The sequence below is a fragment of the Vicugna pacos genome, chromosome 22 (assembly GCF_048564905.1).
Source record: "Vicugna pacos chromosome 22, VicPac4, whole genome shotgun sequence".
Classification (NCBI taxonomy): domain Eukaryota; kingdom Metazoa; phylum Chordata; class Mammalia; order Artiodactyla; family Camelidae; genus Vicugna; species Vicugna pacos.
Window position 1 is genome coordinate 13,485,890 of NC_133008.1, and position 26,419 is coordinate 13,512,308.

Consider the following 26,419-nt stretch of genomic DNA (forward strand, 5'->3'; position numbering starts at 1 on the left):
TGGTATTGCTGTCTCAGGAAATACCGGGAAAGTTCTGAAGTCTTACACAGCTTTGTTTCTGTAGTTCTCTTAAAATGGCAAATGTTGAAGGATCAAAAAAAAAAAAAACCCACCCAAAATTTCAAGCCATCTCCACCTAGTGCTTCTAGAGCTGAGATAGAAATCATGTATACCAATTTCATCTTAACTGAGTACAACAAATAGGTGTTGAACATCTTTGATGTGGAAGGCACTGTATTTCTAGAGGTACAGAGACAATATATGGTTCTCACCCACGAGACACTTAATATCTGACAGGTGATCAGCAACAAAATAAACGGCAATGGCAGAGACAGAATAAGGTAACGGGGGAGAAGCAGGCACCGTCTCTCGTTCTGCCAGCCCACCAGCTACACCTTCTTCTGGCACAGCACCCTGGGGAGCCACCCTGCTATGGGACGTGATCCTAGGGACACTGTCATAAGGCTCCCTGCCCTCCTCTGGACAAGGGCTGGTACTGACCCTAATTAGGATAACGTCTAGATCTGAAACTTGAGGGAATTTTAATAACAGTAATTGCAGACATTGCTAACATATTGAGTGCTTACAAGATGCCAGACACTGTTTCAAGGGTCTTGCATGAATTACCTCAGCCAATCTTCCCAATGACTCTCTAAGAGGTAGACACTGTTATTTCCCCCATTTTGCTGATGAGGAGACAGAGGGACACGACCAAGTGTACACAGCCAGTAAGTGGTGGGTCCAGTCTGACCGCAGAGCTCATCTGCCTGCCCAGACGTGCCCTGTGCAGGCTCCCCATGGGTGGCTGCTGCCTCCTCACCCAGGGCTATGCTGAGTCTCCCTGAAGCCCAGTTCCCCAGCCTTTCCTCTGATTCTTGAACTACTCCCTATCTTCCAAATACATTTATTTTTACTTAAATTTACCAGAATAGGTTTCTGTTGCTCACAACCAGACAATCCCAACTGGTAGAGTCACAAAATGCCATGAGGGCTTCAGAAGGGAGAAATGACCTATGGTTGGAAGATTCATGGAAGACTTTGGAGGCTCTGACAGAATTGTGCCCCTTCTCTTGGAGCACCAATGTCAGTTTGTAATTAAATTCTAATTAGTGTAATTAATTCATGTCCATTCATCCAACCCAAGTATAAACTTCATGACAGCCAGCCTAAATCTCACAGTCCATGGATCCTGATAGCAACTCAGTAAATCTTGGTGGAATGAATAGAAGAGCTGTTATTTGAGATGGTCACTGATGAGAAAATAATAACACCATAGGGAGAGTGGGGATTTAGAGAGCCGAAAGTGATTTAGAGTACACGGACCTGGGTAAATAGAATCGTCTCTTGGAAGTAGAATAATGGGAGATGACACTGAAAAGGAAAATTCTTTAAATGTAGTGGGAGATGTCAGGTTATGGTTCTATGGAAACACCAAATTACAGGCAAATTATAGAAATTTTGATTCATCCTTGGTTAACATTATAGATCAAATCATAGGTCACAGGTTAATGGTACTTTATTTGGACTCAAGAAACGGTTGGCCTAAGGACTTTTGAGCATTACAAGGTACTGAGTTAGCCATTATTCTTTGTTTAAAGAGATAAGAAAAAAAGACTAGATAATATTTACATACCAATTATCATAACATTTCAGTTAAATCTATATTTATTCCATCTCTTGTCACCAAAAAGTTTAATTTTTATCCCAGATCTATTGACTAAAAGGAGGAAAGAAATCTGCTTCAATGTTCATTCAGAAGTTTGTTTTAAAAGTTATCTTCTAAGACATGTTAACTTGTAACTTTGAAACTTTCATTTTGTTAGAGAAAATTGTATGTGTAAAGAATGCTTGTTGTAGAAAAATTAGGTGACTTCATTTGTTGTGAACTCTGTCATTGGGAGATGAATGGCCTCACCGACTTCATGAAATTTAACTTCTTAATTCTACCTTCACTGATGTCATTATAATTACACCCAACCAGAAGGTAAGAATTGTGCATTCTCTTATTAAGTTAGGTTAAAGGTTATAAAGTCTTTCTCTTTGAAAAATTAATTTTGCTAGTAAAGTAAAAAGAGATTTTTAATAAAGTAAATTTAAAACACAACAAAAATCTTATTCCTCCATAGTTCTCTGGGTAAAGGGAGTCACCAAAAGCTGTGTTATAAGGAGATTTGTGTCATTGTAGCATACTGGGTAGCTGGGGGAGGAAAAGTCCAAAGGGCAGAGATCAGTGACTATGCTACTGCAATAGTCCAGGTGCTAACAAATGAGAATAAAGTGCTGGACTCCACCCCCTAGACTTCTAGCCTCTGATATAACATTCTTGTCTTCTGTTGAAGCTAAAGATTTGATAAGACCTTGCAGGAAGATGGTCTTGAGTTTAAGGCATAAGACAATGTTTTCAATCCTAAAATAACAGCCTTTTGTGATCCCAGATTAAAAATCATTTTAAACTCTCTCCATCCACAAATGGGATCACTAGGACCTGTAGAGAGGAGGTCTGTAAAGGTAAGACAAGGGGTTCATCCACTGTGGCAGTTAATTAGCTCATCCATTCATTTAGGCAGTCAGGCTACATTTTTTGAAGGCTCCCTAAGTGCCAGTCACTATTCTGGGATGGGAGGGAATGGCCAGGGCTTACCTGTCTGTAAGCCATCACAGCAATAGAGCCAACAGAGATAAGAGGCTGACTTAAGCAGACAAGAAAAAAAATCTAGTGTCTTTACCTCCTAGGAGCGGCAACCTAGTAATGGCCATAAAATAGAGCTGCAGGACAGCAAAGGTCAGGTTTTTTCCTTAAAAGTTCATTCTGTTGATATTCTAGTTGAGATACCTCAGTTAGGTACCATTACAAAGATATGAACCCAAGTGGAAAAGACCAGTTGGGAGATTTTCGATGTTAATGAAGACGTCCTTGAGAAGTCACCAGTCTTTACACTCTTCTTAAAGTTGAGCAAAATTAGTAGATTCTCGTGGAAAGGTCTGGTAGTGAGCTCTCCATCCGTAGAAATATTTAAGCAGTAGGCAGCTGCCTCTGGGCAGGGATGGTGAGGAGGTATTCAAAGTATCAGATGAAGGGTTAAACGGAATGACTGTGAAGTCCCCACCTAAAGTTCTGTGATTCCATAAAATACAGGTTCAGAGGAAGTGGCAGGGGGATGTATCTATTGGTAAGCGGACACCTTTGCATTGGTTTACAAACCACTGAGGTCGTGGGAGCGGCAGACCGGGGCACAGCAGAAGTAGTGGTTTATCAATCTGAACATCACCTACTTTACAGATGATCAAAACCAGCATCCCCACAAGACGAAGATTCTTGGTGCTGAGAGTCAGCAAGATTTGAGCTGAGGAAGCCATTAATAACGTGGCCTGTTTTTCAGAAAGTATTTTGTCTTCTTGTTAACCATGGTTTCTCAGAAACGGCTGGCTCTTCTGTTTGGGGATGAGATAATTTTTCTCATTTGTAATTGGAATTGTGAAATTACATTAGTCTGTAAAGCTTCAGGAAGCAGCATTTCTAAATTGCGGCTTGATTGTCAAGCAAACAAACACAAATGGTTTAAAAGATAAATATTGCAGAGCCTTAAATCAATCCTTATAGGTAGAGGCAATGAACATCAGAGACCTGCAAACCCAGCCCGGGAAACTGAGCTCGCCAAAGGCTGGGAGATCTGCCATCAGGTGACAAGTCCAAATTATAATTCAGACCAAGCGCTTAGGAACCCGCAGAGCGACTCAACTCTCTATTTTCACAGAGAGGAGGTATTTCTGTTGTTTTCCTTTTTTGTCAAAGTGATTGCAGAGAGGAAAATGCAGTGTTTCTGAGCTCTGGATTCTTCCTCCTCAGAGAAAGTTTCGTCCTACGGAAGGAAGTACTACTGCCTGAATTCATAGCTCTCTTGAAGTGTGATACGTTTTTGCAAGAGTTTCATGACTCAGGGACACTTCCAATAAGATGGTCCTTGTCTTCATCTCCTTCTCCCCCGTGTCAGCCCCCTACTTGTCCGCTTTGGAAAACCCTCTTGAGGCGCATCAGGCCACAGATACACCTGTGATCGCAGCCACAACCACAGCCCCAGAGGAAAACCCTATTAAGAACCACATCGGAACTTGCCACAAGCTGCGCCTTCTCCTGTGCTCACTCTGAACGAAGACATCCCCAGTCACAGTCACTCACTCAGACTTGACTTCTTCCTCTCTGTATCCCCAGTATTCGCTCCATCAGGAAATCAAATCCATCCTACCCCTAAGCCAACTTCCTGCATCCCCTGTTCCAAGTCTCCCAAATGGATCCATCTCCCACTTCCAGTCTCAGCAGCAGGAATTTCCCAAAACTCAAATCTGACCCCGGGACTCCCCTCCTCGAAGTGTTTCCTATGGCCCTCAGGGCGATTTTTATAACTGCTTTGGTCCACAAATGATAAATGCTGGAGAGGATGTGGAGAACAGGGAACCCTCCCACGCTGTTGGTGGGGATGCAGTTCGGTGCAGCCACTATGGAAAGCAGTATGGAGATTTCTCAAAAAACTAAGAACACACTTACTCACTCCTGGACATATATCCAGGGGGGAACTCTAATTCAAAAAGATACCTGCACCTCAGTGTTCATAACAGCACCATATACAATAGTCAAGACATGGAAACAACCTAAATGTCCATAGACAAATGACTGGATAAAGAAGCCGTAGTATAGTTATACAATGGAATACTGAAGGGGGTGGGAAGGGACAAATTGGGAGTTAGAGATTTGCAGATACTAACTACGATACATAAAATAGATAAACAAGTTTCTTCTGTATAGCACAGGGAACTATATTCAATATCTTGTAGTAACCTATAATGAAAAAGAATATGAAAATGAATATATTTATGTGTGTGTGTATACATATATATATTATATATATATGTATACACACATTGAAACATCGTGTTGTACACCAGACATTGACACAACATTGTAAACTGACCATACTTCATTTATAAAAAAAAGATTATAAATGCTTTGGCACAGCTGAAGTCCCTTTGTGGGCAGACCCTTCCTTACTTCTCTACCCTCCATCTCCCACATCCCTCACCATGGCCTCCCTTTCTCTTGCTTCTAAGTTCTTGCACATTATCTTCTTTGCCTATAATGTACTTATCCCACCCATCTTCACGAGACTAACTGCTCCCTGCCTTCTAGGTCTTACCTTAGATGCCAAATCCCCTAAGACAACATTCCTGACACCCCAACTCTGACTTGGGTGATCCTGTTCCATGCTCCTGTAGCACCCAGACTAGAATTCCACCTTTCCATTTTTCACACGATGTGGCCATTGTCTACGTAACAGGACAACCAGTGAGATTCGTGTGGTCATCCCAGAAATAAAGCTGAGGCCCAAAGCTGAGCACCAGTGGTGCAACTACCCCATATTCCAAATTCAAATCGTCTTTCATCATCCCTCATGGTTTTTTAAGAGATACCAGTTCAGTATCAGCCCTACATCAATCTGCACACACCTCATCCCGGAACTGAGGGAGGGACTGCAGAGGCCTCTGGATACAAAGCAACGCCCACACAAAGAAGCAACTGCCTCTCTTCCCCGAAGCTGAGGTGGAGGGAGGGAGGGAGGGTCAAAAGAATCACTCATGAAACATGAAGAAGAGACAGCACCTTACATCCCCACTAGGGAAATGGTTGCTGATCTTCCATCCCAGGCTTGGCTTCAGCAGCAGAATGGAGAGACTTGAGAACACTCAGGAGCCCCTCTCTTACTCTGGGGAGAAAGGTTAAACACACAAGGTGTCTGTGTCCGGGCCTCAGTCACGCCCTCGGTGTGGTGACCCCGTTTCTAAGCCTGCCCGTGGCAGCCTTCACTTGGAATTTCACCCCACTTACAGCCAGCCCCTTCCTTGGCCACCAGCATGGGTTAACGGACTCTTCAAGCCTGTTCAATTTCTCACAGGCTTTAAGGTGAAACTTGTTCTGCTGTGGTCAAGTTCCGATTGACTGAAAGGCGAATTCAGCTCAGCTCGACCCTCCTGGGGGACAGTGAGGAACTTGTGGTGGTCAAGCCTTGCTCTGCCCCCGACCCCGAGCCTTTCGGCAAGCAGGGAAGACCCCTGACTGAAATCCAACATTCTCCGTGGGCGAGGCTGAGCCGTGTAAGCCCAGGTGTACATTGCTGCTTTCCTTCTGTTTGGTGGGGGGAGCACCAGCGGATGTCAGAGGCCAGCTGGCTCCATCAGCTAGACACGAAGGAGGACCGCCATACACGGCGCTAGTCTGACAGCAATTTGTTCTCACAGCCTCCTTCCTCTCACAACCTCCCTCCTCCAGCCAGCATGTCACAAAGAAAAGTAATTCCACCCACTGGGAAATCAATAACTACCCACAAACTTCACATTCCAGGTCAAGTTACGAGCCTTTTACAACTCTACCAGCGTTGTTCCCCAACGCATTCTTCAAGCGGCAACCCATGATTCACTGCCCTTACCTTCCCAGAAACAGGCCTAATTACAACATCCAGCATCATCATTCACTCCCCCTCCAGCCTGCCCACCGCCACGATGTGCATCTCCACTTTACGGACCCCCGAGGGCCAAAATATGTCTCCCTAGCTCAACAAATACAGCCTGGTTAGAGATTTCAGAACTCAGCAACGACGCAAATTCTCTTCAGGCACCTTGGGGAGGGGGGGGGGGTGAAAATATAATTAGGCAGTAAATCCTAAAGAAGAAATGTACTTTCAGAACTTTATTCAAGATACCCACTTAAAGTCCAAGCCAAGCTATTGCTTCTGTCATATATCCTTTATATTTAACATAAAGCGCGGTAGGTAATGCACTAAACCTACCAGCGAAGAAGCTAATAAGATGGAGTTCGCCATTCAGAAGCACAGGGATGGAGGGAAGGGGAGATTGATGCGCCAGTGCTGGAATTTTTAAGATGATGTGAGTATGCTTATGTGCAGGAAAGTCACACTGATTACAAAAATAATTTGTAAGCTCTGACAGTCTTTGTGCATATATTCATATTCTTAAGCATATACATGTACATATACATATGAATACTTAACTGCAGCAGGCAGTGTTCACATGGATTTTATATTCTAGTGGAATATCAGAAACAATTTAAGAAGGTAATAATTGTCTTAGGTTGGAGTCTCCAGAAGCAGACTCTGAGATGAGGTTTGAGTGAAGGTGACTTACTTACTAGGAGGTGTTCCAGAAAGCACTGGAAAGGGGGAAGGGAAGGAGGCCAGGCAGGCTGCACGCACAGGCACGTCTCACAGAAGAGGCGCTCTGGGGACAGTGCGGGCCACGGGGGCGGAGCAGCTGGAGTGTGTAGACCGTGGGGGTGGGCAGTCCCAGGCCCTTTGGGTGCTCTCAGTGTCCAGGCAGGGCTGGCCCCTGCAGCCTGGGGACAGCCGGAGAAGGCAGGGGCTGGCTGTTGGGAGCGAGAGTCCTCTTTGTGCACCAAAAATGATCTCGGATTGCAGGAGACGTGGGCAGAGTCCGGACAGCTGGTGCTACAACAACCAACACCGACTGCTGTCTGCAAGACAACTGACTGGGTGACCTGGGGAGACCGTTCCACGTGGGACAGGTAAGGAGGCCTCTCTGAGAGGGAGAACTTGAGCTGAGACCCGAGGGTCAGAAAACAGCCTACAAAGACCTCACGGAAAACCATTCCGAGCAGAGGAAATGGCATGGGAAGGCCCTGGGGTGGAAATCTGCTTAACATGTTGGAGGAACCCCATGGAAACGCATCCGGCCAGGTTACAGGAAATGGGGAGCATCACTGTGAGATGACAAACTTGGAAAGTGGTAAGAAGTGTGAGTGCTGGGTGGAGATAAACATGTCTTCTTTTGTATTTTTACTAGAAGATAGGTATGAGCCCAGAGAAAAAGGCCGAAGAACACTGAGGAGGATTTTTGTAGAGGAGAAAAAGGGGTCTAATGTTTCTGAGCCCCCACTCTCTACCAGGCATTCTCTCTATGAAGAAGTGTATCATTTGTACCTATTTTGTGGATGAGGAAACTGAAGCTCAGAGAGGCTCAGTAACTTGCCTAAGATCACACAGCTAGTAAGTGGCAGAGCTGGGATTTAAACCTAGGGAATGTGAGCCCAGAGCCCGTGTTCACATCTACTAAACTACTCTGTCTCCTTACTATAACCGTAAAGGAGAGAGAAGATGAAAACTTGATTAGTTTGTAGCAGGAGACACAAAGGAAAATGGACAGACTTGGGTTATAGTTTAGAGACAGAATCAGTGTCTGGCTGATGGCTTAGATGTGCTATATGTATGTGTGTGTGAGCATATGCATTTTGAACGCCTGAGTGAGAGAATAATAGAGTCATTTTAGGGTTTATCAAATTAGGATCCAGTCATAAAGACCATTTCACTGCCCCAAGTAGCAAGAAAGACCCCCGGCCACATTTCTCCACCGGTGTGCAGCGGCTGTGGGGATGAGCCAGCATCATGCCTTCCGGAAGCTATGAGGGCCTGATCATCGTGTCCTGACAGGTGCTTGCACTTCCGGTTACCCCTTCCCACTTCCCAAGATCACTTATGCTGCCACCGCGGACCAGCCTCCTCCCTGCCAGCACACTCATTAAACCACAATCAGGCTCCACAGAAAGTGCTTTTAGGAAAATAAAGGTGCGGATATGGCCAATCGAGTCACAACCCAGAACTTGATTTCTTCCCTAATGCTTAGAGCGATTACACTCACGGTGCCACAACACAAGAGTGCGGCTCAGCCTGTTAGAAGACTGTCCCACCCACCTCCTAACCCTGGCTAATGGGAAGAGAAGCAAATGAAAAGCTTGGGGCTGAACCGATTGGCCCCTACCCTGGATAATCCGGGCAGCCTTTAAGGGAGCTTCTCATCCAAGCAACGAGCTCCATTTCAAATTCATGCAAGAGGAGAAAACGAGTTAAGTCTTTTTGACTGCGAAGAGCTAGGTCTTAACATCCCTTGCCCCCATTTTGTTCCAATTCAGTGACATCTGGAATTCAAATCCATTTATAAGCACTTAGGGTACCTGTTAGAACAGTCAGTACCGCCCACACCCCTCCAGCCCTTATCACCCTTGACCCACCGCCTCTCTCCTGCACCACGCTGCACAGATCCTCTAACCCCTTCGTCCCAGCCCCCGTTTCCTCTGGAGGCTCACACAGTTCCCCGGCTCCATGAATTTCAATCTTTACTTAACCATGACCCCTTTCAACTTTTACTCTCTCTGAGCCAATGTGTGGTCACATACTCAAATTTCTCAGCAGTGGGAGTCATTATAGCAGACGTATTTTAATAAAGGGTAGAAATCACTTGTCTAGAAACCCACTGAGAAGGAAAGTGAGTGGCGGTGTGGAGTATGGAGTGTGGGAGCCATGTAACATATGTGGAACTCCTGCTGGGTTCCGGGGCACAATATTGGGAACTTAATCCTTACCAAAACCTGTTCTTATATGGCACTGTCCCCATTTTACAGATGAGAAAATAGGAGCTCCAAGCAGCTTGCCCAGCTTAGCTAGTGTGACCCCAGCAGAGGCAAGATTTCAACACAGACCACTGTCTGACTCCCATGCGCAAGCACTATTCCAACTTCACTTGTAGGCTCATGAGTGCAGGCAGTTATTCCCAACTCCCAGATTCTGCCAACTGGAGGCAGCCACCCGTTGAATCTGTCAGCCTCCTTGAGCTAGCTTTAAATAGAAAATTCAGGACTCTGGCTGGCTGGTTTGTTTCGTGTTTGGTTATTTTATATGTTTTAGTGAAGGGTACCGTACCAGCAGAATAAAACAAAGTCACAAGTCTAGAATCATAGAATTAAACAATCATGAACATTCATCAGCTCAGTGACTTTAGTCTGCCGTTCAGTCACTCACTTCTTTCGTTTTTTTAAATGCAACCAACCATTTATTCTACTCCAATTGGTTGAGCTTACCCATCTCATTAGAGTTGGCCAGGAAACAGCAGTCATGACCTTCCAACTGCTCACTCCCTGTTCCTCGAGAGACAGTGAGAGCCTGGGGTGAGACACCTCACCTCAACCTAGCCATGTCTCCTGCAGCTCCTAGCACAATGCCTGTCACACAGTAGGAGTCTAATAAGTGTTAGATGAATGAATGCGTGTTTGCTGATTTCAGAGAGGGAGACAGAGAGAGAGCCCTGTCTGCCTACCTGGAGGGCAGCTCTCAGAACCAGAAACCTATTCAGTATTGGGTTATCGCAGTATTCATTATCCTGTGCTGTCACTGAAGACGGCAGTGGCTGGGGGCTGGAGGAAAGGCATTCAGGGGGCAAAGTGTGTATGTGTTTCTTCACCTTCACCACTTCTCCTGAGCAGCCCATTCTTGCAACATCTTCCCCATCTTGGCTTTGCCTTATCCCAGAGGCAGGTGTGGAGGAGTGGGCAGAACTCTGCATGGAGGGTCAAGAGACTCCGGTCTGAATCCCAGACTTACTACCGCCAGGCTGCACGATGTTGGGGAATAGGTCATTCTACCTCCCCTCCTCCAAAAATGGGGATTAAAATGCCCATAAGAGGGTCCAAGTAGAACATACAAACTCAGCTGGGGTTATAGGCATACCTCACAGATACAGCAGGTTTGGTTTCAGACCACCACGATAAAGCACAATATCACAAATGAAACAAGTCACGTGAGTTTTTTGGTTTCCCACTGCACACAGACGTTATGTTTACACTATCCTATAATCTATTAAGTGCACAATAGCATTACATCTAAAAAAAAATACACATACCGTAATTTAAAATGCTTTATTGCTAAAAAAAAATGCTACCATCTGTCAACACAGGGTTGCCACAAACTTCTAATTTGTTTAAAAAAAAAAAAGGTACTATCCGTGAAATGCAATAAATGAGGCACGATGAAATGGGATACGCCTGTATTAAGTATGTTGTGGCATGGGGATCTGATGCTACACTTAAGAAGTTCCTGAGACCAAAGCAGAGCATACTGAAACTTCAGTAGCTGACACAGACCTGGTCCAGACTTACTAGAACGAAATGGACTTGACGCTATTATCTGCCTCATTCAAACAAAGTGCGCTTTCGTCTGAAATACCAAACTTAGGGAATTGAGCTCCAGGAGGAGGGAATAAATTGAAATGATTGGGATATAAGCCTCAGATTCTCATGCTCCCTTTTGTAAGTGGATGGACTCAAAGAGGACTCAGGCAAGCTTTCTCCGAGCATTCTTTTACATTTCTTTTTGCAACTTAAAATAATGATGCCACTTACCGGCAATCCTCAAGCTGCCCATGAACAATCCTGTATCGCTGTCATCACAAACCTTACAAATACCAAAAAGAACAAAAACCAACAGCAATGTTTTGGATCAATATGAGCAGCCAGCATTCCATTTCTGAGAAAAGTGCACATTAAAAGCCTCTTGTTTGCATTTTAAGGCTAACACAGGGGCCCTTCATTTCAGAGAATTAAATGAGAAAATTCTCCTGGATTCAACTATTAGCAAAATGGAATGGTTGTGCAATTGTTTCCAATCATCATCTGATTCTCTCCTTCCCTCACCTTTCCCATAATGGCTCCAAAGGAGAGGAGGCTGGGGTCCCTCTCATTCACAGCCCCACACGTTTAAAATCTAGTGTTGCTTATTACAAAGGGAAAACAGACAAGTGAAATATCTTTCAAATCAGCTGAAGAACTGGAAGCAAACTTCAAAGAGGAAGGAGAAAAAATTCACTGCCACCCTCTCGCCATGTACCTGCCCAAAGGAAAATGGGAATGTAAAGAATTTCTTCTTCTGGTCTGGTTTTCTTTTCTAAAAACACTCAGCTAAGGAGGTGGAGGAGAGAGACAGCCTTGCGGGGCAGGGGCTCTTGCCTACTTCATGTCTCCATCCATGCAGCAGAGCCAACGCGAGCCCTCCCCTGGAAGGCCCAGAGCAAAAGAGTGATTGAAGAAATGAACCACATGCTCAGGCCCAATATTTGAATGAGAAGATCAAAGAGATCCTGTTTGGATTATGCAGCCCATGAAGACGAAACCGGGAAAGGGTGAGAAGGGAGAAAGGAAAGAGAATAAATGTCAGTGCACAAAGGAAGGACAATATATGGCCCTTTACCCGTGGGGCAGGGGTAGTCCAGGCGTAACAAAGAAAAGAACCAGTCAGTTGATGGGAACAGCGTGAAAAATACATACAATGAAACACACTGCGTTTTCAATTATGTGCAGTCCCAGCCGATGAATCTTAGGTTGTACTCCTATGAAACTGGCATTAATATTTTATTTTAGGCATGACATGTGGATGTATTTATTTTTCGTTACACTTATTTCTTCCTGTGCTACTTTAGTACAAAAAGGAGATGACATGCCAACGTGAAAGGTAACATAAGGGCTCCAATTACCCACAAAATGTAGCTGCTCATTTCTGTGATAAACTGTCAGGGCAATGGAGGAGACCACCCAAGGTCGAGAGTACGTGGAGCCCTGGGGTAGAAGAGAACCAATTCCTTGAAACACAGTTTTTTCTGGCACTTTAGGAGATTTTTCACATTTTGAATTTTAATGTGAATGTCCTACATTAAGTTTAGTCGTCATTAGCTGCTTTTAACATCAAATTGTGGAATTTTAGTTCTAAAAGAAGTGACAGAAGCTAATGGTTTCGACTCATTTGACTCGTTTGACTGTGTTGTGTGTGCACATAAAACATGGAAACAATAAAAGGAGGCAGGCTCGTGACCACATGTTTGTCCTTACGTGTCCTTCAGTTATTTGTCATGTGAACATGTAACATTTATGGAGTGCAAATGTCAAGCATTGTATATAGCACAGGGGTACAGGACCAGGACATAAATGGTAAAGAGAGAGAGAAGTGACCAGATTCAAGGCATCTATGGGAAAGATTCCAAGGCCTTGGTGATTGACTGAAAGTGAAAAATGAGGCCTAAGATTTGAGGGCTAGCTTCAGATGACTGGCAGAAAAATAATGGAAAGGGAGAAGGTTTTCATGAATAGAATGAATTCGATTTTGGAAATGTTGAGTCTGAGTACCTGTAAGGCATTCAAATGAAGATGTCAAAGGCGCAGAGGTCTGCAAATGATCTCATATAAACGGGCACGCATCAATTCAGCTATATGAATGATTCACTGGACGTGGCCACCGTCCGTAAGGAATGTATAATAAGCAATTACAGTGCATTTAGCAGAGAGCAGCTTATTAAAGTGCATTTGGTGATAATCATGAAGATCATAATGAAATGGAAAGAAAGAGAAGGAAAAGGAGGGGAAAGAAAATACAGAAGACAAGGAAGAGGCGAAGGAAAAGCAGCTGGGGTCTGAATGGGGACTGACCGGGGAAGACATGGTTACAGGAAGCTGGGATAAGGGAGATTAGAGGCGCTTGGAAACATGAGGGTTTGCACTTGAAATTTTTAGCTCATCCCAAAGACAGAGTTTAAACAGAGCCCAAAGAGGGGTACGCAGTGTGAATGCCCAGGTGATCAACACTGTCACTTTACCAAGCAGTGCCAGTCAAGTAGGAACCAGAGAGCAGGGTGTGCAGGGAACAACAGTCAAGGACTATTTCTAGAGCACTTACAGTGCACCTGACTGCTGACAATGGGATGGAACAGCTTCCCCTCAAGGACTCTCTTGCTCGAGCATCACACACAGCCTTCTAGCCCAAGACAAGGCAAAGGGATGAACTGGACTGTGAAGAGGAGGAATGGAGAGAGCTGTCAGCCGTTAGCGAGGCTTGGTTCTTACTCTGCTGATGTGCCTGATACGCACCAGGCCAGTGATAAGGAGGAACAGAGTGTGGATATTAAGGGCAGGAATCTAAGTTACTGTATGTGTGACCTTGGGCAAGTCACGATCTCTCTAAATGTTTGTATCTTCTTAAAAATTTTTGTCTTTTGTTTGCTTCTTTGTTTTGGGGGAGGTAATTAGATATTTATTTATTTTGATGGAGGCACTGGGGATTGAACCCAAGACCTTGTGCATGCTAGGGGCGCACTCTACCACTCCGCTATACCCTCCCCCTAAATCTTTGTGTCTATATCAGTAAAGTGGAGATAATAAGAGCGCCTCCCTTCACAAGGTTGTGAGAATGAACTAAGAGTATGTAAAGCACTTAGACCAGCACACCTGGCCCGGAAGCACCATGGAAGTATAAGCTAATATTATTTAATTTTTAAAAATATTCACAGGTAACCTTCTGGGTAATGGAATTATGCTGTAATTTGACATGGGTGGTGGTTGTGTGGGTGTCTATGGATGTAAAAAAAAATTCACTGAGCTGTACACTTCAGGTTTGTACATTTCACTATACGTAAACTGTACCAAAATTTAAAATATACATTGCTACCAGGTAGGCATTAGTATTTTCCCTGTTTGACAGGCGTACACAGTGAGGCTTGAGGAAATTAATCAAATTGCCTGAAATACTGTGCCCGGTCTCACACTCGGGCATTCAAACTAAAGAGCCTGTGCCCTTAAGGACTGGGTATGAGTTCATGTGTTAGCTGAGCCCTGGTCCTCTGTAGGGATCCAGAGACGCTGTCCCCAGCTCTACCTCAAGAATCTCTTGCATGAAGAGAGAGCAGTTCTTCCCTCCTCTTCCCATCCTGTCCCCCACCTTCCACCCTCTTCTCATCTCAGCTCAGTTCCATTGTCTCATTAACTATTAAAACCCAAATCCCTGCCAAGTAACAACCTGGCTGGTGATGAAGTGCACACAGCCCAGCAGGGGAACACCCAGAGGAAGACTGGCAGTGATTAAGAACTGAAGGGAACACACCCCGAGCTCTCCAGATTCCTCGGGGGCCTACGATGCCCCGCTATGAACCGAAGTGCACGCACTCTGAGTATGCATGCAGCTCTTGCCAAGACAAAGAGCATCAGGCAGGGAAGAGTGAGTGATCATAATTTATGAGGTGCCGTAGAAATTAATTTTGTATGCCTCCTCCATTAGCAGTGTGTCTGAATTAACTTTAATATGCAAGTTATCATGTTAATCTTGGATACTAAAAAAGAATGTATCACCATTAACCTTCCTAGCCCTGCATTTAGCAATGCAGCCTTTTTATTACCCCTAACAGAAGCAGTATCATTTCTTGGCATCTCAGTACTCCACCTATCTGCATGCAGTCCCACCAGTCACTTTGCAAAATCTCTGCTGATTCAGAAGCCCATTTCTCAAACATCTGACTCTTAACTGCCCGTAAGTCACCAGAAGTTGACTCCACCTTCCTTTTTTTTTTTTTCCCCAGATTCCTCTAAACGAGAATAAATTTTCTACTGATGGAACGTTCCACAAAAAGCACATAAGGGCCAGTAGGAGGAGGCCCACTGTAGAAGGAGACATGAATAAGTTCTGTGTGATATTTTTGAAAAGCTAGCTCATGTCAGGCTAGCAGTAACTGGCCTTCAGAACCCCCGCATCTCTGGGGCTCTAAATTATAGAAACAGGAACTTTTGCTTCAGGGAACAGGAAAAAAAATTAGGCAATACTGGAAGATTGGCTGTTAAAGATAATGGGGAAATCACCCACATAGTGTAACCTAGCCCATCTTTCTTTCCATCTGTTCACTTCATAGAGGTAAATTATAGGATAAAAGAAACCTGCATTGATGAATAACTTTAATATTCCTATTCTGTTCATCCCATATATTCTAACCTTCTTTAAGATGCGATAATAGTGAGGACATGTTTGATAAATTGCATTTTGCCACCCTTTTCTTTCATTCATATCCTCTCATTGAACAGGCAAGATAATCAGAAATTAAAGAACTTTTTAGAAGGGGAAAACAAGACAGGAATGAGATCTAAAATACACTCTTAAAATAGAGCATAAATCCCTGAAAAATAAAGCCAGTTTCTGTTCTCAATAAATGTAACAGTATATAGTTTATAATTTAAAATGTACACAAAAATACATACATACCGAAACTAAATTGGCTACCAACCCAACTTTTTGGCTTGTAGGAAATTTACCAATAATGAGATCACCAACATATGTGAGTTTATCTCTGCTACATGGGTAGTTTCTATGTTCTCCTTTTCAAATAATTGTTTTTCTGACTGTTATATAAAAAAGGCATGACATGAATAAGAAGGAAATTGGGATTCAGCCACATCTATCCTCAAAAAGGCTTAGGGCCTTCTAAAGGGCAGAATCAAATATTTTCCAAGCTTTAGTTAACCATTATTTTTGACAATGTGAAACCTACCATGTACTCCTCATAACTTACAGCCTCCACTATTGTTTATTTAATATTTTTTCATAAAGTAGATTCCTTCTAGTCTGCTTACATTTATTTTGAAAGAAAAACTTTGCTTCTTCAAATGGAAAACCAGTATCACTGGCCATAGATGGAAAGTGTGACAATCAATATTACGAAAACAAATCACTTTTATTAGATCCTAAGAGATGCTTAAACCTGAGGTCTGCTCCCTCTTTGCTATCAGAGGAGATTAGAAGAGAAAGATTAAAGGCAAACGGCAGAGGTATACCATCCTTGACATAATCAAAGACTGAAAAGGAGCTGAGAAAGAATGAATGGTTTTCTGCTTCTGTGATACAGCACTTTAGCTAGGCATACCCAAAATTATCCTTCATGACATGGTGCTCGAGAAACACAGTAAAAAAAAAACCACCGAAATCGGGATCCCTGGCTTCCCATCTCTGTGACTAACCTGTGGTATGACCTTGGGCAGGTCATGTCCATTCTTTGGACCAGTTTCCTCAGCTGTAAAATCAGGAGGCTGGATTAGGCAATCTCTCCAAGGAGTCGCTCACCTCCAGGCATCTGTGTTTTGTGAAACCTTTAAACACGTTCTAGAGTATCTCCCCATCATCTAAAATATGTGGTTGCTAATTGCATTTACCCTATTATCTGAAAGTCTTACCAGGAAGGAACAGCAAAGATTTGAAAAGATCAGCTACTTTTGGGGCAAAAGAGCCTTTTGAAGCTGTTGTGCGGGAGAAAAAACAAATCGATAAAATCGACTGCAATTCAAGCACGACAGAAGCTGACTCTCTGGGATATATACCTGCGCACATCCCTCAGCTTGGAAGTCAGTGGGCAAAGCACTGCCTTTAAATTGGCCTTACAAACCATCACCTAATCATTTGCTTAAGTCAAGTAGCAGTGTATGTCAAGGGAGTAAAAAAGGTGCTGATTCAAAATACCGGCTGTATTGAAGGTAGACTGGGGGGTGGGGGGAGAAACAGATCAGTAGTTAAAATTAAGCTAAAGTAACTGTAAGCTTGCTCATTAGCAAGATGTGGCAGAGTTAAGCAAGTTTCTCCATCTTTAAAAGAATGACAATAACCTACTTTACAAGGTTTCATATAAAATTATACAAAGTAACTACTATCATAATTACGGTTGTAGGTATGTTAATCTTCATTCTCATAGTTTTTTTTTTCCTGTCTTGAAATTCTGTAAAAATCAATTTAAGCAAGATTTTATTTTCAGTGCTCTACTTGGGCTCCAGTTCTGAACTGACAATAACAAAAATGAATATAATAATTATAAATGAATAATTTATAAAAATAATAATTGTCCTTTTATTAAGTTTAAGCTACCATTTATGGAAACTGTCTACCATCCAGGAACTGTGCTAAGTATTATGTCATTTAATATTCACATTAATTCTGTTATTGTCCCCATTTTACAGATAAAGAAACTGAGAACCAAAGAAGTGATGTGACTTTTCCAAAGTCACTGATGGATACAGCTCAGAGATTATGAAACCTCACAGTATCTCTCCAGATCTCAGTAAGTCTTTGATGAGGGGATCATTCAAGAAGCCTTCTTTATACTTTGGGGGCCAAAATCAAATCATGGAAAAAAAAAAGTCAGAGATTAACAAAATCTAGTTTAATAAACTGAGAAAGGCTAAAGAGTCACAGTTCCAAAGTGCTCTCGTGTTTCTTGTGCTTTTTAAAAAGTAATTTTTTAGATATTATAAACAACAAGAAGAAAGACTTGAACATCACCTAGCTCTCGCCTCTGAACTCCCATGGCTCTTGGCTTACATCTCTGCTGTAGAATATTCATCCTGCATTTTAATAAGGAGTGCCTCATTTTGCAAATGCAGGCAAGCTCCTTGAGAACGTCACCAGATTTTTGCCAACTTTGTGTTTTCTAAACGGCTACTCGGTGTTTTGTTTATAGCAGAGGATCAGTAGACATTTATTGAATTAGAAAACCTGTTCTAAACACTGCCTCTCTTTGTTAAAAAGGTGGCCCCATCTATCCCGTATGGGATTTGGATGTCAGAGAAGCAGTTAAAGAAAGATACAGGTTTTGAGGTGACAGCAAAAACTTGGACCAAAGATTAAGGCTGGGGGTGGGTTTAAGCACCGAGATGACACTGAGCCACAGGAGTGGGTGAACTCCTTGAGGCAAGAGCAGGCAGAGCAAAGCTGGAATACAGCTGAGCCCTGGAGCCCGGAGTCATGGTCAAATGACCTGAATCTGCTCCAGGGCAATACTCCTCCTCTCTCTGGGCCCCTCATTCCTGACCCTCAGGCGTGGAAAGAAAGGGCGTGAGAGCTGCAGATACACAGCAGAGCATTCTGAGGTTGTCCCCCTTCCCCAGGGCCAGCCCGGAGACAGACACAGTGGAGGGGTCCCCAGGGTTGGCAAGAGACAGAGACGGGAGCAGCTGATCAGATTTAGGCTTGGGGAGTAAAAGAAGCCTGGTCGCAAGGAAGGTGCCTGGACGCCAGAGTTGCTCCCTCTCCGTGGAATAAGAGCAAGAAAGCCATCACTCAGGCTCCCCTCCACAAATCCCAGGGTCTGTCTCTTGACGAATGAGTCCCAGATCTCCTGATGAACTGGGAAGAGGGAACAATACATCTTACACTCATAGAGTTACTGTCTCCTTTTCCTGCTGAACCACAGTACAGGCCATTTTTCTGTTGGAGACTGGTCCCACCGCCTATCAAGATTTGCACCTCGCGGTAGGCCTCTGAAACACCACAAATTTTCCTGAGAGGTAACTGGGACCTGCTTGATTTCTCGACACAGGCCTCAGACAGACAGCAGAGAGCTGCAGTGAACCTCTTGCTGCCCGGGCTCTAATTGATTTTTTAAACCCGCGGCTGCAACCAGAGGGGAGCCCAGAATCCCCATAAACCAAACCAAAGCAAGCAAAGCAACTTGTGGCACACGCAGGTTCTGGCAAATCTGGAACACGGCCAGGGGCAAGCCTGATGAAAAGCCATTGTTTTATATCCACCGAAATATTTGCATGCAGAGAAAACTCCAATAGAGCAACTCCATTGTCCCAACGGCTGCCCTCTCTCTCCAAGGGCTCAGAAACCCAGGTCCCCCAACCCCACTGCCTGAAATACAGAGCCAGTTCGGACAAACCCCTCCGTGATACGCCATGGACTTACCGTGGCCCGTGTGGACAATACACGGCCCAGGATGCGTCTGAACACAGGCGTCCTTCCTGTCTTTCATGTCAAGCTGACACTAGTGCCCTCAAAACCCCAGGATGACTACATGCTTTTCAAGCAGTGTTAATTGTACTCGAAGTTCTGCCTCTTTTTCTATGCTGTTCTAGCAACACAGACTGGCCGACTCTCAGAGACAGGATCTTAGAGATCGAGCTCTCTAACGATACACATCAGAAATCATGAGCCCAGAGAGGTTAAGTGGTTTGTCCAAGGTCACACAGCTTATTAGTAGCTTTCCTGGACTGGAGTTTAGATCTTCCAACTCCTCGTACAGTGTTTCCTCCAACAGACTATGTTACCTTCCTTCACCCCTTAAACACTTATTGAGCACCTACTCAGTGCCAGTTATTTAGAAGACAGAGAAAACACTCTTTACTTAAACTCAACAAGGCTGTGCTGTACAACTAGAAGGAAAATCTCAGAGAAGCATCAGAAAGAGGAGGGCTTCCCAGATCCAGAATATGTGGCTTCTCACTGCATTTGCCTGACTTAGGACAAGCCACATGTGAATGGGGAAGAAGCTCCACGTGGCCAGAAGCTGCCCAGAGGTCCTACACTGGGCGCCAAATTACTTGATCTCATTATCGTGGGAGGAGGAGTTTATAGCTTTCCCATCTGTGTAAAGATTCACTAGGGGAAGAAGGCATGTGAGAATGACCCAACACACATTTAAAAGCAAAAAAGCAAAAACACACTTTTATTATTTTTGGGGTGGGGGTTAGCGGTGCTTAAAATGTAGAAGTCTAATCAGAGCTCACGCTGTCCTTCTTGGGTAAGAGCACCAGCCGCAACCAGGGGAGTAGCAACTGTCAGGACAACATGAGCTCAAGCTGGGGGTGGAGGGGGAGCCAAAATGCCTCTTAGCACAATAATGGCAGGGTCAGCTGATCCAGAAATATCGAGGCCAAAGTCCCATTAGTAGGGGAATATGCCTCCCCTCAATGAGATTATAGTGTGCCGTGTCTGAGAAAAAAATAAGGCTCACCGTGGCAAGGTGCGCCTACATCTTAGCTGACCCAGGAAGAAAACTGGTTAGCTCTCTCTGGGAGGGAAGATGGCACAGGATGACTTCCTACAGCTCACGCTCTCTCTGTGAGGCCTACAGTCCATCACCACCCCTACCTCACATCCTGCAACCCCAGGGGATAGGCAGAGAGGAGCCTTGCTAATCAGGTAGTACGTGAAACAGGCTTAAATAGAAGGCAGGCAGCAAGGTGGAGTTTCCCCAGGATGGGGGTGAAGGCAGCAGATTCAAAGAAGGGGCTGCGTGGGGAAGACGTCGGGCTGGGGTGGGAGACCCAGCGATGACAGAGGCAGAGACAGAGAGTCAGACACACAGACGGGGAGATGGTTAGCCCTGCACAGCTGGGAGCTGGTGGGCAGAGGAGTGGGCATGGGACAGCCTGAACCCCTCACTTAATCATCTTGTGGTCCCTACACAGGTGGCCCTGGGAAATCACCCCCTCACCCAGCTCACAGGGGTTTGCTGCGGGACAGAGATACCTGAGAGCCAGCCGCAACAGCAAAGAAGTCCCCCCACCACTGGCCTCATCACAGGCGTGGGCAGTGAAAGTGAATGAATTCCCTTGCCACCTCCCTAAGGCACTGACATGCATCCTTGAGCCAGAAAGGAAAAGGACCCCTCCGCACACACTGGAGTCACACTTCCCGTGATACAACCGGTGTGTGGGCAACTAACTGGCCTTGGAGGAACCACTGAGCCTTTCAGGGCCTTTTCCCCATTCTCTGCAAAACAGACGGTGGGAGGGGCAGATCTACTTTGTGTGTGTGTGTGTTCACTGCATTCCTAACATGTTAAAAATAGGCTCTATCTTTTAGAGCAGTTTTAAGTCCACAGCAAAACTGAACAGGAAGTCCAACACTCCCATGTGTCCCCTGCCCCGCACACACACAGCCTCTCCCACGATCAGCATCCCTCATCAGAGCCAGATCAATTTTCTGGAGATTTCTTTAGACCTAGAATTTTTTTGTTTACGTCAAATTGCCTTGGATAGAGAGAGAGGGTCGGGGGAAGAGGGACAGGGAGAGGGAGATGGGGTTGGGGAGGGAAAAAAGGAGAGGAAGGGACTTAAAGAGAGAAGGAAGGAGAGGGAGACGGCTGCCACTCTGGTAGAAGCAGTGGGGAGGCGGCCAGTTTCCAAGTCATCCATGCAAGGGTGCACCCCCTTCAGAGGTTCTCCGAATTGCTGCATTTGACCTTCTCTGGGCAGCTGGTTGCTAACATCCCTTCCAGCTGAGACATTTGATCTTCCCAGTGTGCTAAGTTCTTTAATGCACACATGCATATGCAATCCTTCAGGTAACTCACAAAATAACCCACCAGCCAACTAAGAGCAAGTGTTGATCAATCTCATTCATGTTACACAGAGCTAAGGTGTCAGGAGCTGCTCCCAAAGTCTGACAGGAGTCTCCTTCTGGACTTCTGTGCCTACAATTTTGGGAGGATTGAGTGAAAGAGAGAAGGATGCAGTGTGATCACAGCCCTGAGCATCCCAGCTGTCCGAGAGCCTAGAGTGCAGCTGACAAGTTAAGTGTGAGCACAAGTGTATTACGGGTCACCACATTGAGTGCTGGGACACGCAGACAGTTAAGTACAGTATGGACGTTAGGAGCCTGAGGCTGAATCCCAGCTTCCTGTCTAAGTCTCAACACCTACAGAAAAGGAGATCATGATGGTACCTATAAGACAGGGTTGACGTGAGGCCATGTGAAGACAATGACATACAGTTCTCAGCGTGTGTAGGTCCACCCACCTCTGAGTGGAAGGGACGTGATGTAACCCCTAATCCAAGCTTCTCACTTGAGAGACAAGGAAAATAAAACTTAGAGATTAATTCACTACTACGTCGGAATAACTAGAAAACCGCAAAGCTGAGAATTCGGGTCCCCTGAGCTCTGGTTCCGCACTCTGTTCCACTCTCAGGTGATTACAGGTAACAGTAACACTGTTCAGAGTTGCTGCCAATGACGATGACACCCCATTTACGGGTTCTGACTCAGTGTCAGGCCCCACCCAGCCTCTCACAGGCATCACCCCATGTAATGCTCACGGTAACCCAAAGAGGTAAGCATCCTGGACGGTTCCCACGTGACAGATGAGGAACCAGATGCTCCTTGACCTGGTCAAGTGTCTTGGTTTAGGCAGCAAAATCAGGACTTGATCCAAGCTCTTGTTTTGAGTATCTGTCCTGTGCCTCCTTCCGAAATGAGATGTCTCTCCTCAAATAATTTTACCCTCTTTAGGTAAAGCCATAATGAGAGGCTCATTTGACTTCAGATAATTAGCTTCCCTCTTTGCTCTGGTGTCTGGTTCCTCTTGGGCAGCCGCTCCAGCCTGGAGGGTGTCACACTCAGCGAATCCACTTTGGCTGCGCGGGACTAATGAGGGCTCTCCGCGTGGTTGCGCTTAACTGCCCGGTATTGCAGAGAACGCTCGCACGCAGACACGCCCCCTACCGTCGAGGATGACAGTGGAGCTGTGCAAACATGTCCGTCCCAAACTGGAACATGCCACTCCAATGCTTTAAGAGAAGATAGTATGGTCTGTTTTATGCTGAGCCTATTGCATAAGGAGGAGAAAAATTCTTCTGTGTGTGTGTGTGTGTGTGTGTGTGTGTGTGAGAGAGAGAGAGAGAGCAAAGGGGAAGAAAAAGGGAGAGTCAAAAATCCTCGACAAGCACTGGAAAAGCTGGTAAGATTCATGCCCAACCGTGAAGAAATAATGATCACAGAGGACAACGATTTGTCTATTAAGATTGTGCATTGCAGTAAGTTTTCTTAGCATAAAGTTAAATGAACCCAAATGTCCCTAAACAGGAAAATAGTGAAATCAGTTACAGCCCATCTATACAACAGAGTTCCATGAAGTCCTTAAAATTGCCACAGAAAAATGTTCCTAATAATTCTCAGCGAAAGAAGCAGATTACAAACCTGGTAAAACATTATCCCAATTACATATATGATGCAAAAGAGAGGAAGAATAACCATGGTTACCTCTAAATCATGAGATCATAGGCACTGTTGTTTACATATTCTACAAAACACAATATTCTGATAATACTAATTTCTATAAACAGTAAACATGTTTTCCAGCACTGGTCCAGCATTCCCAGGAGTATGCCTGATGGAGCGTATGGTATGGTCTGAGGCCCTCATTAGCAAGGGAGTGTGCCAGGCAAGGTTGACCCCCAAGTTCTCATGAAGCTTGAATGGCGGTGGTCTGGAGTGACAGAGTACTCTGGCTCTGACATTACAAGGTCTCCCCAAAGACTGCTCTCTGGACAGGGGCCTGTATCACACTCATGCTCCTTCAAAGTTCAGCTGACATCCTATGTCTTCCACAAACCTGTCCCCAGCAATCCTAAAGCTCTATTCTCACTGCATTCTGATAAGTCATTCTCACGGGATTATTTGTAAATAACCCTATAAATTTATAATAAATTTATTAAAACCCTATACATTATTTAAAACCCTATAAATTATAAATTTACACCCAGAGGCTGCTGTGCTGGTTCCATATGCAGGTTTTATTAGGCCTGAAAATATTGTTTAAAAAACAAATCAGCAGATTTCCCATATAAAGCCATTTGGATAACTTCTCTCTCTCAAAAAAAAAAAAAAAAGGAGGGGAGGGGAAGTTCAGGTAGCATTGAGCCCACATACTGACACAGTAACAAAATCACCTGGCATTGATTCACAGCCGTCTTACATACCCATGACAGGGACTTTGCCCCAGTCCTCACCACTCCCTACTGCTCCCCATTCTGAGTTGAGCATGGATCGATAATTTCCATTATTGTCTCCTTAGTAGTAAATATTTCTCTGTATAACTATCTCTGTCAAAGATGGGGAAATAAATGACTGACTGAATGGCACTGTGTTTTTGGAAAAAACTGAAGAGAATCACATTTCTTTGTGAAATGAAGAAAGTTCTCACACATTTACTAGGCAAATGGAAAATGTGTTGTAAAAAAATACGTAACTGAACGTGATATTAAATGTATGCATGTATATAATTAGGGTATCCCATTAAATGGTATAATAACTATCACCTTGCACGTTCATTTCTGTTACCTTCATGGACTGTGCAGGCTCAAGTTTAAAGATCTTTGGGGGTAAAATGAACATAAATACAAAACAGAAACAGACTCACAGACATAGAATACAAACTTGTGGTTGCCAGGAGGGGAGTGGGAAGGGACAGACTGGGAGTCTGAAATTTGTAGATACTGACAGACAAATGTAGAATAGATAAACAAGATTATACTGTATAGCACAGGGAAATATATACAAGATCTTGTGGTGGCTCACAGCGAAAAAGAATGTGAAAATGAATATATGTATGTTCATGTCTAACTGAAAAGTTGTGCTCTACACTGGAAATTGACACAACATTGTAAACTGACTATAACTCAATTAAAAAAAAAAAAAGATCTTTGGGGTAAATCTTTTCTTTCCCAACTGTGAGTTCCCTGGATGGGCAGAAACCTTTCAGTTCCAGACACCATACTGCACAGCAGTTCCAAGAGTGTTTTTAGAAATCAGACAGACCCCATTTGGAATCCTGGCCCTTCAACCTACTTGGTTCATGGCTCTTGGCCAAGTTTCACAACCTCTCTAACCTTCAGTTTCCTCACCTGTAAAATAGGGATATTAATCCCTACATTTTATAGGGATGCCATGATAATGAAATAATGTATGGAGAAGCTTAGCACAGCCTGGCACAAACTAATGGTTAAATAAATGGTGACCATAAACTCATTTATTACTGTATTTCTTTCATATTCTCCATAGCACGGTGCTGCTGCATTTTTAGATTTTCAACAAATATTACTTGGATTGAAATGAATCTGCAGCTGACTTTCAATTCAACTGTATCATGGTCTTAAGGAAGTTTTCTCCTAGGAAGTTATGGAGAAAAAAAATCAGCAAAATCAAACTTAAAACAGGTCAACATAAAAGTCTCAGAACATTCCAAAGCAAACCTCACTATAATTCAAATCATCTATAACTGTAATTTCACAATGAAAACAAACAAACAAAAGATTGGAGTAAACATTTAACCTTTTAAAGATTTACATAAATTTCTGTATTATGTGTGTTTCCACTTATGCAAAGAATCATTCCAAAATTGGAAAGAAACCCCATGGAACACAGATTGAAAGATGTAAGAACAGCCTGATTTTGCTGTTCTCTAGTTTTAATAAGGTAAATTATTCTTCTTTTTAATTACAGAAGCGTTGATTCGGATTGCCTTTAAGGAAGGGATCTGGGATTCTCTGCCCCAATCCCACCTCACCCCTCATTAAATTGTATTTCATAACGTCATTAAAAGCTGCTATTCTAAGTATCTGGGGACGTTCAACAGGGATTCTTTTCTTTGATTGTATGCCAACTTTTTTTTTTCCACTTCAGCCAAAAAAAAAAAAAAAGACGACACTTTAATAAATCTCTCTTGGATTTGTTCTGCAGCTTATGAAATCACTGTCTTCTCTGATTCTGAATCTGAAAGTTTCTTTCTGAGACTGAATTCTGCAATCAGTCGCATCGAAAAGGGAAGAGGCGTGAGAAGCAGCCCCTTCTCAGATATCCAAGTGCAGAAGGGACGCTCTGGAACTGGAGGTAGCTTCCTAACACTGTAGGTGGGAGCGGCAAGCCCCTATTTGAAGATCTTTGATGCCTCCAAATGCTCTTGAGGAGAAAAAACTTAGCTCCTCAAAACTCAACAGTTCTTGAAGAAAATAAATTGGCTCCAGTACATAAATTCTTTTACCTTTTCCAGGGTTCTCAGCCTCACTGTGTGACCTTGAGGGCATCACGCAATTTCCCTTCATCCATTTAATCTTTTATAAAATAGCCTCATTCCTTGCTCCCAGCGGAGGCAGGATATTTAGAAGCATTGGGGCAACATACAAGGGGAGGGGTTTTTGGGTATTAAATGGTGTTAGTAA

The 26,419-nt window shown here is 44.0% G+C and overlaps 1 protein-coding gene across 1 annotated transcript in view; it reads right to left on the reverse strand.

Annotated features, from left to right (window-relative positions):
• Positions 1–26,419, reverse strand: part of DOCK2 (dedicator of cytokinesis 2) — a 371,024-nt gene that overhangs the window by 238,402 nt on the left and 106,203 nt on the right. The gene's annotated exons all lie outside the window — the stretch shown is intronic.